Below are 16,459 nucleotides of genomic sequence, written 5' to 3'. Positions count from 1 at the left end.
CATTAGATTGTCTATTGACATAACTGAGTGGTTTGTTTGTTTGAGATGATTGTGCCGTGCTGTAGGTCAAGATAACATGAAATGCACTAGGTAGTCTACCCCAAACTTGAGTATGTGACAATCCTATCTCATCTTCCTGTGGCTTGGTTATAGACATGAAGCACCACACACAGAACTAAGATTAGAGTGTTCTTGATGAGTCAGCCAGGGATGTTGCACAAGACAAGGCATGTAATTATACATAGTTCTCATCTCAGGGATTACAAAAGTTTTCAAAGATACAGATTATCACTTCAGGATCATATGAAGAAAAGAGTTTAGGATATTATCCACCTGCTGCTCAGAAAGGATAAACCTCTACAGGTGCTGGCATTAGAGTAACTTGATGAAATCATAACATAGACTTTAAAGAGACTTTGAAGAACACATAGCTAAGTTTTGCCGAAACAGAACACGTCCTTAGTCTTCATAATGGTTAATTGGAAAGGAGATGATGAACTCAGTAGAGTTGTATATTTTAAAGTAATTTGGAGGCTGGAGAGATGCCTCAGTGGATAAAGATGCTTCCTGCCACAGTTAATGACCTGAATTTAACCCACAGAACCCATGTGGTTGAAGGAGAGAACTGACTCCTTCTGGTTGTCATCTGCCAAGATACACAAGTGTCCAAGTATACACATATACACACACAAATACACACACATCACAGGCACACACAGAAATGTAAAATTTGCTGTGGGTTAGAATGTTTTCTTCTTCTATTATATGTTGAAGTCTTAAATCCTAATTGTACGACCCTTGGAACTGGGATGAGTTCTGGTGGTGGAGATTTGCCTGACATTCATAAATCCATGGCTTCCGTCATTAGCGTTATAAGTAAATAAGTACATAAGTAAACATGGAGCTGAAAACTTTGGGAAATACCTGATTTAGATGATTTCATGAGTGTTGAGGATTCTTTCTGATAATGTTCTATAATAAGACCTATTACACATCTGTGCAATAAGGAATACCTAAATTGACACAAAGAGATTGTGTAACTGTTCTCAAGCCAAAAGAAGAGTCCTCATAAAGACTCCAATGGCAGTGCCCTAAGCTTTGACTTTGCAGTCTGCATGACAGTGAAATGTTCATTTTTATCATTTAAGAAAGTGCTTTATTTTGCTATGGCATCTTGAAGAGATTGATATGGTCTCCTAAACAAAACCATGCGTCATGGTTTGATTTATCCTTTGGTGATTTTCTAAGATACGTACTTGATGCTGTAAAATATAAGTGCTCAATAATTTCCAAGGGAAATGATCTTTTAAGTATTAATTATTAATATGTTTATGCTTAATTTATAAACAAGGTAGAATAACATCACATATTCTGGAGCCAGATTACCTGAAAGAAACAACCTAGCCTCCACCACACATTATTTGTTTAAAATTTTTGGTCTAGCTGTTGCCTCATCCCTAGAAAACATTAAAAACACATTAATTTCATATATTTATTGGCATTAGAAAATGGAGAGCACACCAAGCACTTGAGTGAGTGGCATGAGGACAGATGTGGTCATTATCATCATCACTGTCATCATCGGTCGTCATCATCATCATCATCTTCTTCTTCTTCTTCAGAGAATCAGAAGCAATTTAAGCAGCAGCACCTTCTTTAAAAGTAAATACATGGTGGACATTTTAAGGACAAATTTCACTACTGGCTCTGTTTTCACCGGGACACATATTAAATAGCTATGGTAAAAGGAAGCAGAACTTCCTAGCATATTATCCTCACTGCCCAGGAAGATGAGGGCTGAAAATGTCCAGTAAGCTCATCTAAGAACCACTTTGTCAATGTTTTATGTTAACAAAGAAATAAAGATTATCTGTCGATTTATTAAGAGAGCGTGTAAGCTCTGTATTTTCTATTACATTCTTCCCAACATTTATCTGTTATTGTTTCATAGTAGAAAATAGTCTATTATTTGTAAGATGACAATTATATAAAGATGATATAATGAGACGTGGAGACTATGAGTCAGTGCTGTACCAAAAAGGCTCACCCAGATGCAGAGCAAAGAAAGTGCACATGCTTCAGACCCTCCCTTGCTTCCTAAACACTCATAAGTCACTTAAGCCACTGCTCACAACCATGCCCACATTTCCCATACCCCTTAAAAGGGGCATTAATTCATATTCCACTCCTTGGGAAGTTATTAGGGCTCAATTTGACCTCTACTTAACTTGGACACCCTGTAGGAAGAAAATTATTCTGAATAGGCTATTATTAATGGTATTGTTTTGAGATATGGTAGTCTACTAAGAAGATCTGTTTCATGGGCGCAGGCTCATTAACAAGTTGGTAGTTGGGGGCCATGCTGGAGGAACAGCAAAACAGCTCCAGAACTCATGGAATATGGCCCACTGCTTAGCATAGCCACAATGAGTGTGTCTCGGCCAGGTATAATCCCAAAGTCCTGAGTACTTCATGCTGTTCTGGAGCATAACTTTTCTTGTTACCCCTTCGGTCCTTATAATCCTCTTAATATATGAATTGTGTGAGTACTATAAAGGGAACTTCCAGCCCCTCACTGAGCACTATCATTGGCATACTCTATAATAACGCTGATCTCTTTCAGGCCTTGCTGCTGGAGCAGATTAATGATTCAACCACCACCCATGAAAAGAACCTGCAGATGTAGATTGCTAGCAATGACCCTTAGAAGAATTTGGAAAAAGAGATTGTTCAACAAGGTTAGATAAAGGTGTTTTGGCTGGTGGCTCTCATGTAGAAAGTCTTAAGAAAAAAATAGATTGTTTAGCAAAGTTAGGTAAAGATGTTTTTGCTCTTGGCTCTGATGCAGAAAAATCTTAGGGAACAATTTAAAATTAAGAAAAAGTACTCTCATAACAGTGAAGCTAGGGACTTTTTGAGGTTTGTGTTACCACTAGCTGACATGACTCTCTCAATGAAACTGGGTGTCAAGGTGACTCATTTCTTATACCTATTTTTATCCTCAGCTTCCAGATATGATTTAATAAAAATATTGCATAGATGAGCATGTTTAGGATTTCAAGTAGAAATGGCTATTTAGTTTTACATGGGAGTTTAAATTTGTGATTCTTTTAAGATCTTTATAATATTACTTATTAAGATAATTGATTCTTTCTTCATAATTGCAAATTGCAGACTGCCAGTAAAGAAAAGCTGGCTGAGAAATTACCTTGCTTGCTTATTCTCTGTTAATATATAACAAGTTCCTTAGTTAGCATAGTTACAAATGTTCTCAGAAACAACTTGTTTTTCATGTTTGTTTTTCACCCATAATACGTACATTTGATCATGTGAAGGTATTAAGGAACATGTTTTTCTTACAAATAATCATTGTAATAATTCACTTAAAGAAAATAGAATGTAACCACATTATGAGTTTTGTACTGCTTGAAAGATCTTGCTGTGATATGTAAGGCGTGGGCAAAGTAAGAAAGTTGTTGGAATCTTTTTCCATCCACAAAAATGTGTGTATGTATGTATGTATGTATGTATGTATGTATGTATGTGTATAAAGTTGTTGGACTCTTTTTCCATCTGTAAAGATGTGTGTACGTGTCTAGGTGTGTGAGTAAGGTTGTTGGAACCCTTTTCCATCTGTCAAGTTGTACATATGTGTATATGTATATGTATATGTATATGTATATGTATATGTATATGTATAAGGTTGTTGGAACTTGCTCTTTGGAGTTTGTTACATCCACCAAAATATATATTCATACATACAATAGCTGATTGGTTTGGAACCTACTCTTCACAGTTTGTTCCATCCACTAAGATGTGCATATATGTATGTATATGAATGTGAACAGTAAGAGAAACTAAAAAGAGGAATTTGTTGAAACCTACCTGTTGGAGTCTATCTTACTTCATTCTCAAGTGTAAATGTGTGTGTGTGTGTGTGTGTGTGTGTGTGTGTGTGTGTGTGTGTGTTTCTTTTCTCTCCTTCTTTCTACCAATGGAAGCCCTGCTGGGAGCCATCAGCTCTAGCTCCCAGTTGTCACCATCAGTGAAAACTCTTGCCAGTAATAATCAGCTGCTACCTGAGAGGTTGCCCTCAGAGAAAGTCTCCAAGGTCACCAGCCAGCCAGGGTATCTATGCCCCACCTCACTTTCCCCAGTTGGCACTGAAGCTAGATCCTCATAATTGGTTATATGACAACATATGATATTCATAACCAATAAGCTTTGGTTTGCTACAAGTCTCTTGCTTATAGTTAGTTGATATAGGTTTTCAGAGTTAAGAAAATTGAGTTAAAATTTCCTTTTTAGGGCCAAGTGAGATGAGTTACTGAGTAAAAAGACTTTCTGTGAAAGCCTGATAGCCTATATTGACTCCTATGAGCCCATGTGAATGTTTGAGATGAAAACAGACTTCAAAATATATCCTCTGACTTCTACCTATCTGCCACAACATGTGCATTCGTGGCACATGTGCTAAAAGTGAATAAATACCTGGGTTCAGTTCTAAGCACTCATCAAGTAACTCACAGCCACCTGTTGTTCCTATTCTGGGGAAAATAATACTCTCTTCTAGCCTTTAAGGCCACTTTGATATATATGGTGCACGTACAGATAAGCAAGCATACAAACATAAATAAAAGTAAAGATGGTTAAGACCTGCTTAAGAGGACAGAAATCATGCTTGGTACTAAGAAACTAGTCAACAGCCCAGGGATAGTAAAGTCATGGATCTTGGAGAAGAACCTACAATCACCATTTCGATAAATCAGCACAATCCCCAACAGCATTCTAAATATTTGTCCTTCTACTCAAAGATAAGTGTAGTCCTCATCACTTCTCTTTGCAACAGAAAGAGATCATTATGGAAAATCACAAGCAATCAAAAGGGAGAGTTGTGAAGCCTATTTCCAAATTTATACCTACAAAGTATCTCCTGTGCCAAAGACTCAGAGAACCTTCCAGAAGAAATGGAGGGGTAGCTGTAAGAATCAGAGCATCAGGGCCTTTGCTGTGAGGCTGTGTCATTTAGTAACATCAGAAACTACACCCGTAAAATCTCACAAACATGACTGCTTTATTAGGAGTTTAACAAGGACAAAAACAGCATATATGCTAACGTGGGCAAGAGAAAGACCAGAAGGTCTTAGTCCTACGCAAAGAACAATGACAACTAAACAACACTGGAAGAATAATCTTTCCCAGGCAAGAGCACAGAAATACTAAATAGCCCTGAAAACATACATGCAACATTATCCAGACTGAGAGGGTCCTATTTGATGTATGTGTGTGTGCGTATGCATGTTTGTGTGTGCATATAACAACAATTAATGAAGACAGAAGTTATGAATTCGAAAGAGAGAAAGGAGAGGGTTTAGAGAAAGGAAAAGGATGGGAGATATTATGTAATTGTATTATAATTTCAAAGAGTAAAAGAAATATTAGAATGTAATAAATGAAAATGGAAGAAACTTTGAACAGAAAGAGTTAAAAACAAAAATAAAGAAACATGACCTGTAATTCTACTTCACATTATAAACTCACTTGAGATTTAATTGTATCTTTTATCAGAGACCATGTGATACAGAGCAAGGAAGAGTTCATAGCTTATCATTTAGTACTGCAAATGTTTTTCTCTGCTGCCAAATATTATGGGATGCCTCATCTCTGATGACTGTCCAATTGCCTACAACAAAGGATCAACATGCATTCATTGAACAAGAAAAATACATTATTTGGGCTCACACAAAACTATATCAGTGAAACTAGTATGTTAGTTTCACTAATGATACATTTGTGACTCTGAGCAAATATTTATCATATCTAATTAAAGTTCATGTTCATTCCAAAAAGGATGTGAATTCTCTAAAATGATTTTATTATTTTTGTCATTATTCATGTTGTTTTTTTCAAGCTTTATGTTCATTACTAATTTTTTGTTGTCTGTGTGTGTATGCACCTGTGCGTGGGAGGGTGCACTGGGACAGGGGCGTGGATAGTGTGAGCATCAGATGACAACTTCAGGTGTTTTTCCTATGTGCTGGCTATCTGAGGAGATTTTTTTTTAAAAGATGTGGACTCACTGTCCTGACACTTGCCAAGTAAGATAGGCTAGTGAGCACAGGAATCTACATGTCTGTCACTCCTCGGCACTCAAATGACTAATGTGTGCTATCATGCCCAGGTTTTTCCAGATGAGTTCTGGATATCGGAGCCAAGTTCTCATGCGTACAAGTCAAGTACTTAATGACTGAGCTGTCCCCTCAGTCCTCATCACCAACACTTTAATCTGCTTGTGAAAGGCACATTTTAATTACCCGAAGCTGATTGATTTATGGTCATCAGTTATTTATAATTGCATTTCCTACTGTGTCTTGGAAGAAAGTTAACAATTACATCATTATTTGTGGAAAGCAAAATGAAGCAAATCCAGCTGTATTTTAATATGGGGATGGAAAATAGAATAAAACTATTATAAACTCAAACTTTGGAATATTATTTAAAAATATGATGGTTAGAACTAAGTTTTAGCATGAAAAAATGTTTGACATAAGTGAAGCTGAATAAATAATTGTACCTATCTGTAGTTAAATACACATAAATTGTGCCTATCCTCATCCAAGATCTCTGCAGGAACACTGAAGACGATCATATTTGGAAAATTTGGGAGTTGGTTTATGGCTAATTCTTTTGTTGATTTGCTTTGTTTGTTTGTTTGTTTGAGCCAAACAAAAGCAGATGGAGGAGAGTGGAGAATAATTGGGGAATATGCATTGGAAAATAAGTTTTAAAATAGACTAATTTTTCCTTTTTATTTTTTCTAGTGTGAGTGTGTGTGTGTGTGTGTGTGTGTGTGGCTGTGTGTGTCTGTGTGTGTGTATCTGTCTGTGTGTGTATGTTTCTGCGTGTCTGTATGTATCTGTGTGTGTGCATATATACATGTGTGCATGTGTGTACCATCTATACCATGCTATAACTTATGGAAGAAAGATAACCTGTTTTCTATCAAGCAGTCTTCTTGATAGGTAAATAGCTAATATTTCCCTGATTTATCTTTATAGTAACTTCATGAGATAGATATTACTGTGCTTGTATCTGATTGGTTGCAAATGCTCATGAAAAGGAGGTCCTATAATTTACTTAAGACAGCACTGTTAACTCTGCAGCAGATCTAGGCTATGAATTCAGGCATTCTGGCAGAACAACCCTTGTGTCTGACACGCTGCGTTATCTCTCAGTTATGGTTTGAGCCCATTGATTTGTCTTTTAAAAGATTCCTGGGTTTTGTTGTGTCTTCCCATTGTCCAAGCCACAAGTTCTTATGGTGGCTCCTTGAAGCCACCTCTCCTAGATATGAGTCATCCTAGTCAAGGACAGCAAGTCCTCAGGAGGTCACGTGGACTGTTAGGGACAATCGTGTCTTCTTTCCTGGGACTTGCATTTCAGATTGAGAATGATCAGATTCTGAGTCAATGTGATCTCATGAGAAGATTTCAGGTCTGTTTGGAGTAATTTTTCTTTCAAATTTAACTGTTTGTTGTTGTTTCCAAGCATATTTTAGGAGATGTGAAACTAGGCTGAAGAAAGTGTGAAAAGAATGAAGTCAACATGTCAATTGTGCCAGAAATAGCCAGCCAGCCAACCAAAGCAAAGAAGCAAACCCCAGGAAAGGAGGTCCTTAAGGACTTTGAGGTTCCTGCTTCAATCTCACTCTTGAGGGCCCACCTTGCATTCATTGTACTATCATTTATCCTTAAACTTTATTTACCATTTTTGCTTCTGCCTTTCTCTCAGTAAAATAAAAATAAGCCTAATAATACGTAAGTCAAAAGAGCAACACAGGAGTTGTGACAACATAATAATACAACTTGAAAAATAGAGATCAGAATACTGCTAGATGCAGTAAATAACTTGCTCTCGTGACCATGTGCACAAATGCTGTAAAAGGGCAACAGAAGGTAACACGTGCTATGGTTCTTATGGGAGCTCACAGAGACTAAAGCAGCAACCCTGGACCCTGCGTAGGTCTGTGAGAGTTCCTCTGTATAGAAACGCCATGATTGTTTAGCTTGGGTTTCATTTGATTTCACCAGGTGAACTGCTCTCTTTTGAAAGGAAATAAAGGAGCAATGGATCTGGGGGAGAGAAGAGGTAGGGTGAGGGGCTGAGAAGAGAGGAGGGAGGGTAGGCTGTAGTCAGGAAGTATAGTATGGGAGAAGAGTAAAGAAATCAATGAAAAATAACAAAAGACCTCTACATGACCTTTCACGATCATTTCATTATTCTTGAATAAAAGACACGGTTTAGTCCAGATTTCAGATTGTTTTTGCCATATGTAAATTAAAGTACTGAACTCAAGATTGCATTCATAACATGGTACATGCTACTCTTACTACTTATAACAATTTGTTAGAGGCCGCCTGGAATATAATATAGCAAAGTATTGAAGATTCTGGTGCTTTATGCATATTTTATTTAAGATGTCTCAATAATCCCTATTTTGTTCACCAACAACCCGATTTTGAAGGTGCTACCACTGTAGTGACTGCGACTAAGAATCCAGACGTTCTCTGCAGGCTTTGTCAGTGCTTCTTACAAAAGGTCTTGCGTACGGAAGTGCAGGGCTCAGGGCTGCTTATGATAGCAAGCATGGAATTTCCAGGACAAGAATTACACGCTAGAGTCAGGGTAAATGTAACAGCAGCCTGGGCAGATATAGTCCAAGTGTTGTGATCTAGAGGGCTTGGAAATTATCATTTACATACAGCATGCAGCTCTATGGTTTCAAAGTTTGCTAACAACATCATTGACTTTCTCATGTTCTGATACCAAATCCCCTTCTATATAACCCTGGGCAGAAAGACAGTTATATTATTCTGAAGCTCATCCTATTCCAAAGCTGGGAAGCTCAAAGCTTAGAAAGTTTACTCTTGATTTTTCATTTATTTCTCTTATAAATCCTTATATTTACCCATAAATTCTCACTGTAAAGAAGATACAGTTCTTTTTAGTAGGTATGAATGTTCTTACATTAGAATCTTCCATTTCTCCAGCATGTCTTTGCATGGCATTTTCACAGGGAATTTCCAAGGAAGCAGTTAAAAGTAAAATAAGAATGTCATGGGCTCAGCACCTGCTGACTTAGCTTGCTGCAACCTTGGCCCATTTTACAGGGTTAATGTGGGAAGTGAATATAAAGTTTGTAAAATACTTAGCATAGCACCTCACACATAGCAAATATTAAAATGCAAACTAGAGTTATTTATAATTTACGCCCCCATATCCTACTTTTTGAGTCAAACTATTTAGTTCCTGTCCTACATTTTTTTTATTTGGGGAAATAAAAACTATAGCATGCGTTTTCTCACCTCGTTTTGGAACTCAATTGAGAGCTCTGTGTAATAGAGAGCTGTCATTTAGCTGGCACTGAGAGGGGTAAAAATACTGCTCATCACAATTCTCCTACTTAAGCCTGGATGGAGGCTCGGCAGCTAGAAGACTCAGTTTTCCTGCAGTGGTGAAAAGTTTAACTTAACAACTAGTCAAAGAATCGCACACACAGTAATAAACGTTGTCTATACAGGTCTAATACTCAATAAAAGCCTGTTTGAAAAATTCTATCAGCAGACAACTTAGAGTATTTCTTAAGATGCTGTTTCCTGTGGGGAAAAGCAAAGCAAGCATGCATGAGAGTATTAAAATGGGAGGACTAGTTTCTAGATACAGATCTTAAGCAAATGTTTCCTTTCTGTGTGCCTTTTTTTTTCTCTCTTAGTAAATGTAAAATATTTCAGGCAAGCAACTCAGGAAGAACCAAAATGAATAATTTGGATAATTGTGGCAAATTAGATAAGTCATCAGTACCTGCAAAATAATACTAATAATCTACTTGTTGTATTTGTAAGAAAAGAACAAAAGCTGGGAAAACATAATTGTTGGCTTTGGGAAAGAGAACAAATGTTGCTGTGGAAGATACATGGGCCTTTTGCTGTAGGTCTGGAATGGGTACATTTATACATGCATTCCTATGTATATGTGCTGGTACAGACATGCAACATTCATACATGTAGAATGGAATCAACTACCAGCAATGATATCTTGGTTTAAAGGGAAGGTGAGCTAAAGGTATTGATGACAAGATAGAGGCAATCAAGGATGATTTCGTGAAACATTAGCATTTTAACATAATTGTGACAATTTTCCATCTCATCTACTTCCTTAAGAAATGCTTCTTGTGATAGAAAGAAGAGAAGGACGATGAGGATGGACAGTAGGAGAAGCAGATAAAGAGAAGGAGGAGCAGGATGGAGAGTGCATGTTTATCTGAAAAGTTGAAGCTAGGACGAGTCACATGACAACCTCAAGATGATACAGTGAAGCGTTGGAGATGACATCATTGCCTTTGCTTCACTGCCGAGGTATTTGCCACTCCAATAGTGCATCTGTGTGCTGACTATAAAGTACATCTTCCTCTTAAACCAGCTTACAGCTTGAGGATACACTAAGACTTTGGTACCCTCGAGAAATAAATACTTGAAATGACCAAAAAAAAAAAAAGTATAAGGCAGAATTAAATCTATGTTTGATGTAAGTGGAGATTATACCATCATTTGAACACTGTCTTTGACTCTTCTGGATTTTGATATTATTATTGCACGTATTCTTTGCTTGAGAAAAAACTGGCACTGATTATCATTCAACAGAGAAAATGTGGAGTTTAAGGAAGTTGCAGAAGGTGAGGAATGGCTAGTTAGAACTTTATTTGATATTATCATACAGTCCTCAAAGGATTACAGACTCCACCAGAGGAGAAGCCACACCGTGTGTGTGTGTGTGTGTGTGTGTGTGTGTGTGTGTGTGTGTGTGTGTGTGTGTGTGTGTGTTGAGGGGATTCAGAAAGAACAGCAATGGCAGGCAAGATCCCCATAGACCGGGATGGATGCATTAGTCTTACAAGTCTATTGTTCTACTTGGACTGCCTAGACTCTGAAGATGAGCACAGTTTTAAACACATGTCACTCTGCCATTCAGATCAGGAGGTGCTGGAATATGGTAATCTGGGTTCACACTGAAACCATCAGGGTTTTTTTTTTGTTGTTGTTGTTTTGATTTGTTTTTTGTTTTTAATAAGGGTCCATGGTAAGGATCTTACTCAATGCACAACACAGATCCGGAGCTTCCTTATTGTAGCATACCTCTGGAAATATAGCTGGTTTGCATTAATGAAATCGTCAGTTATCAGAAGGTTCAAACATTTGTAATTTGGATTATAAAATTTTACCTGTAAGCCTGCCTTACTGACAAGAATAAGCACTATTTCTCCCATGTCTGTAACCAAGTATTATTCTTAGGAATATGAAATGTAAGAGATTGGCACACATTTCATTCTTCCTCCTCTGTGCTGTTCAATCTTTTTGCTTTTTCTGGAAGTAATGAAGAACAGATGATATAGTGATTATTGTAACCCATTCAGCTCCCAAATCCTATGATTCTTGCTTCCCTGCAATTCCACCTAAGTCAAATGCCTCTCCACATCTCAGAGCATGAACCCTATTCCCCACTCTTCTCTCATGAATACAGAGAACCACTTATTAAATATAATCCCTCTAAAGCTCAAAGGCAATACTGCCTCTTTGGAAGGTTTCTATCACTCCCCCCCAAAAGAGCTGTTTAATTTCATGGTTATTATTTGTTTGTGAAAGCCCCACTGTTTATTCAGATTAATTAAAAACAATTGTCCCAGCTGCAAAGTGGTGGTGCTTCTGGTAATGAAAATATCTGCAATCCCAGCTTCATCAGCTTACATCTGATCCCATTCTAAAGTCTTTAACCTTCCTCTGTGAGGCAATATAACTCAAATGGCCCAAGACTTGTGCCTGTAGATGGGAAAATTGAATTCTTAGATGTGCATCTTTTATTGTTAGGCTCTCATGTTATTAAGCCCTTAGAGATGTCCCCCAACATGATATTGCTAAACAGAAAGCCCTCTATCAGGCCTAAACTAGACAACAGGAAGTGAAAGTGAGTTGCTACATCTTAAATTCATTTAAAAATCATCTTTTAGCAAATGATACATCTAGAAGTGTTTTGCTGTTTTGATTATCAAGAGCTCTTATGCGTTATAGATTAGCAGATGCTATCATTTCCAAATAAATAAAGACAGCTAATAAGAACTAAATAGCTATCTGATGAAATAAACTCAATTTATTTCAGTTTGCTGAGTAAAACAATCTTTAAAATAATTAAAAAACGCCCGTAAGAGCCATATTCTATAGGTCTCTGAGGCTTTGAAGACTTTCTCTATTTTACCTTATCTATCTATAGAATCTTATCTATCTATTAAACCTAGGATGTATATTCTTGTGATAAAAATAGACTAGTAATTGACATGACCATGATTTGATCAACTAACAATTAACTTGTATTACTTAATTATCCTAAACAACCTGCAATAGCTTTGACAATAAGACAGGTTAACTCCTGGCATCACCCAGCCTACCTCAAGATGATGAGCATCAAAGAAGCTCCTTTTGGAGATGGCTTCAAATGTGGCAAACCAGCCACTGGGCAAAATGTCCTTGTTTCTGTCACAGACAGAATTCTGCCAAAAAGTGGGCAAGCTTGGATGCAGGCAGAGTTGACGGTCAAACTCTGCCAGGACAGGGTAAGCAAGTCCTCAATAGTTCCTGCCTCACAAATATGTCTGTCAGATTTATTGAGCCAGAAGGCTGAAGATGATTCTCCAGTGTTATAGAGAGTTTTGGGTGACTGTTCAGGCAGAAAACAACCTCTGTCATTTTTTCATTTTGGAAGCTGTTAACCTGCATTTCCTGTCTACTCAAATAATTAATTTTATTCCTTCTCAAGTCTCTAATGGGGTTGAAGACTAGATAATTTAGTTTTACAATTAAGCCTAGTTGTTTAGGGATTAAGATATATTTATACCTAGATAGATGTTTTAAATTGATAGATATGAGATAGGATAGATATTAATTTACATTCAGAATTTTAGACTCACCAAAATAGGAAAGATGTTTTCTCCAAGGTTGCCAAATACAAATAGCCAAAACACTAAGAATGTAGCATTTATATAATTCCTGATTTTGTCATGGTTCTTCTTGCTATAGGTAGTTTATCATATATTTATATTATTATATTACTGTGTAATAATATAAATGTATATGTAAAAAATTAAAATTTAAAAAAAGAATTAAAGAAAAAAAACAAAAATGGGCCAAGTCCAAATGCTGTAACCTCCAGACAAACTTTTTCTATCCAAAATAATCTCCATTTGATGGAAAGTTACTCATTAACTCACATATATAATATTAAAAATTGGCTTCCAGCTCATTTCAAACTGATGAAGAGAAGAGGGTGAGGAAAAAAAGCTATTTTTCCCTGTGTATAAAATTGAAAAGGTACCTTGAAGTCTCTAATGTGCTTCTTTGTTTCCCAGGAGAATACAAACCACCAAATACAAACCACCCTTTGGAGTCTCACAACATTCTACCTCTTATGTAACAAAGGTTGTGAAATATTCTGCTAAGTGAGGGACAAATGACCTAAGCCTGCATCCTTCCTTACTACTTTGACAACAGCCACCCTTGTCAGTAATGGCATCTGTAGTGTTATTTGTAAGAAATTTGCTGCTTAAAGCCAGATTTGTATTCTAAGGTTCTTTTTTATTTTTATTTTTTCAGTTTGCCTATTTTTAAGTGACCGTTTTCTCCCATTCTTAATTTATTTTAATCATTAGAGCAAGAGTGTCTTCTCTCTCTCAAATGATTCGGAAAGTAAAATAACAAAACTGTGCCCAGGCCTAGAGCAGTACTTGGAGGAACTTCCTCAAAGCAAAACTTCACCTGTGTTATAGAGATGCCCAGAAACAGAGACAGGCCCACATGGTTGGTCCATCCGGAGTCAGCTCCTAGTCATCTTCAAGTCTGTTCTTCCAAATGCCATTTCTTTATCAAAGTGTCACCTCCTGCCCTCATCTCATGCTCCACTTCACAAGAGTTTCACTCTTCAGGTTTTATTTATGAAATTGATTGGGAAATGTAACTGCAAAAACACTGCTTTTTGTGAGAAACAAGCACACCTGTCACTCTGCTGTCCCAGAGTAGGGGCAGGCCTTCCTGTTGTACCTGTACACATCCTTAGACCACGCATGGACTTCATTATGGGGAATACAGCACATTGTCACTGTGCATCAAGAGCCCCTTGCACAGTTTTTTTTTTTTTTTAACATAGGAAGGTGAAATGAACTGCCTGTATTTTACAATGTTGCCTTTGGGGATCATGCTACTTCACACAGCAGAAGGGACCAGGATCAAGTGTTTGTCCAGCTCAAGAGGCGACTATTTCACACAACACAACTTCTCCCAAGAAAACCATGAAAGCACATCACTCCTGACAGCGGTGCAGACGCCTGGAGGGATGTGCTGGAGAAACCAAACTTCAATGCCTCTGCTGGTTCACCAGGGGCCTGTGGGGCTGCTGCCTGAGTGAAATAAGATTGGAGTGTCAGATAATGATGAGGACTGTGTGAGAGGGAGGCAGGATGACAGCAGGGAGGCTGAAAACAACCTAAACCCTAAAGTGATTTCATGATGCTCTAAGAGTCCCAATTTTAGAAAATGCACAAATCTGAACTTAAAACAGCCCAGACGCAGCTTATAGGATCATCACCTCTCCCAGGGATGAGCCGGCATGTTTGTAGAATGTTAGAAGGGGTTCTGGCTCCCAGAATACTCTTCTGTCTGCAATTGGCTTAGAGCACTTGACTCTGAGAGAGGTGATGCAGGGTGCCCTTCCTCCAGGCACCCAAGTGGGACAAGTAGCACTCACATAAAAAACAAAACCCAAAACATTATCTCAGGTTTGAAAGCAGGCCAAATCTCTCTTCCTATCCAAGACCTTATTCTATATACTCTTTTTCTAATTTTACAAGATATTTCTTTTTTAACACAATGTTTTAATTGAGCATTTGGAAATTTCATATAATGCACATTCATCACACTCACTTCTCAGTCCTCTGAGATCCACCTTTGTGCCTCATCCCAACCCCACATATACCAAGTCCAATTTCTGTTGTTCCCAGACTCACTGAGCATGGTCAAGCTCCCAGTAGGCAGCCCCTTAAAGATAACTGAGTCCTTCCCTGTCCCCTTTCCAGAAGCTATCAACTCTGAAGAGCTATACTTAAGCATATTTAATGCAATTTTAAGAATTCTCTTCAATGCCTTTTTGCCTGGACAAACATTCTCCCCCCCCCCCCCCCGTCTGTCTCTGTCTCTGTCTCTCTCTCTCCCCAGTTGGGGGGGGGGGTAGGCTTCATAGAAGCCTTATAAGAGTTTTTCTGGAGCTGGTTATGAGAGCTATCAGTTACTGTGGACTATCACTTTCTGCTGTAAATGTGGAAATTTTGATTAAAGGGAAGGCATACTATTCCAGATACAAGTTGAAGAAATATATAGCATCAAGGCTTAATCCAACATTTGTGGACAAAATTCCCTAGGACAGTTAGCCACAGTGAATTTTCAGGTCCCCTCAAGGAGAATAATAGGACCTAATTTCATAGTACTCCATGTCCCAATTCAAAAACCTCATATCCAGCTGTTTGCAGAAATGGAAACTAAACATAAACATGAGAGATGCCGACCGCAATTTTATCATCATCATCATTACCATCATTATCACTATAGCACCATTTCATGTATGCACACATCATACTGATGGACATACATTGCCTGATTCCGTCACCTCTCTATAAAGTCGCATCAGTAAGTTCCTGGCTTCCTAAGTTAGAAATGCTGTCCATAAGAGCCAGGGAAGCCTGTTCGTAATTATATAGAGTGCTAGACCACAACTGGGTGGCAAACCGAGTTGATGTATTGACTCAGCTGTGAATCTTGAACTGTGTGGCCCTTCCTCAGACCGTGGCTCCAGGGCCTTGTGTTGATGGCGACTCTTCTAGAAGGAGTAATGTGGGAAATAAAATGATAACCCTGACTGTGGTTCGGTGAGATGTAGCAGAAGGTTTGAGGCAGAGGAAACGTTGAATGAGTTTAGGCTGCAGAATGATTAACTGAGATGCACAAAAGACAGAAGACTTATTCAAGGACACACAGACAGAAGATCACAAAATGGAAGTCTGAAGCTCCCAGGTGTCTTGGGCTCCTTCTACATGGCCACAAGCTCATCCTACTTCATGACCTATCAAGTTGCGTGTTGTCAGGGGAAACTTTGCTTTATAAAAATGGCAGCTAAAGAGAAGTTACTCTTCTTAACTCTCCTCATCTTCATTGCATGGTTTGATAGTTTTTAGAATTAGTTTTGAGTTATCAGATAAATAAAATATAGATGCTCTGTCATCATATAACCAGAGGGGTAGCTACTGTGAATTCAGGGATGGTTACTACTGTAGCTTGAAATATCTTTTTCCAAAGGCCCAGGCGATTAG

General features: G+C 37.9%; 1 long non-coding RNA gene across 3 annotated transcripts; it reads right to left on the bottom strand.

The window, feature by feature from the left end:
• Positions 1-1,553: 1,553 nt before the first annotated feature.
• Positions 1,554-13,488, bottom strand: LOC311581692. Of its 3 annotated transcripts, XR_014773847.1 has the most exons (4): positions 13,016-13,394; positions 11,279-11,420; positions 5,542-5,683; positions 1,554-1,654 (listed from the first exon to the last, which is right to left on the bottom strand). It is a non-coding gene; the product is annotated as an uncharacterized lncRNA (long non-coding RNA). The 3 variants fall into 3 exon arrangements; XR_014773846.1 differs by lacking the exons at positions 1,554-1,654; positions 5,542-5,683; positions 13,016-13,394 and adding exons at positions 9,633-9,656; positions 13,420-13,488; XR_014773848.1 differs by lacking the exons at positions 1,554-1,654; positions 5,542-5,683 and adding an exon at positions 9,633-9,656.
• Between the last annotated feature and the right edge of the window lie 2,971 nt (positions 13,489-16,459).

This window comes from Acomys minous (genome assembly GCF_964271855.1).
Source record: "Acomys minous genome assembly, chromosome: 2".
Lineage (NCBI taxonomy): Eukaryota > Metazoa > Chordata > Mammalia > Rodentia > Muridae > Acomys > Acomys minous.
This window is presented reverse-complemented; position numbering and strand designations above follow the sequence as displayed.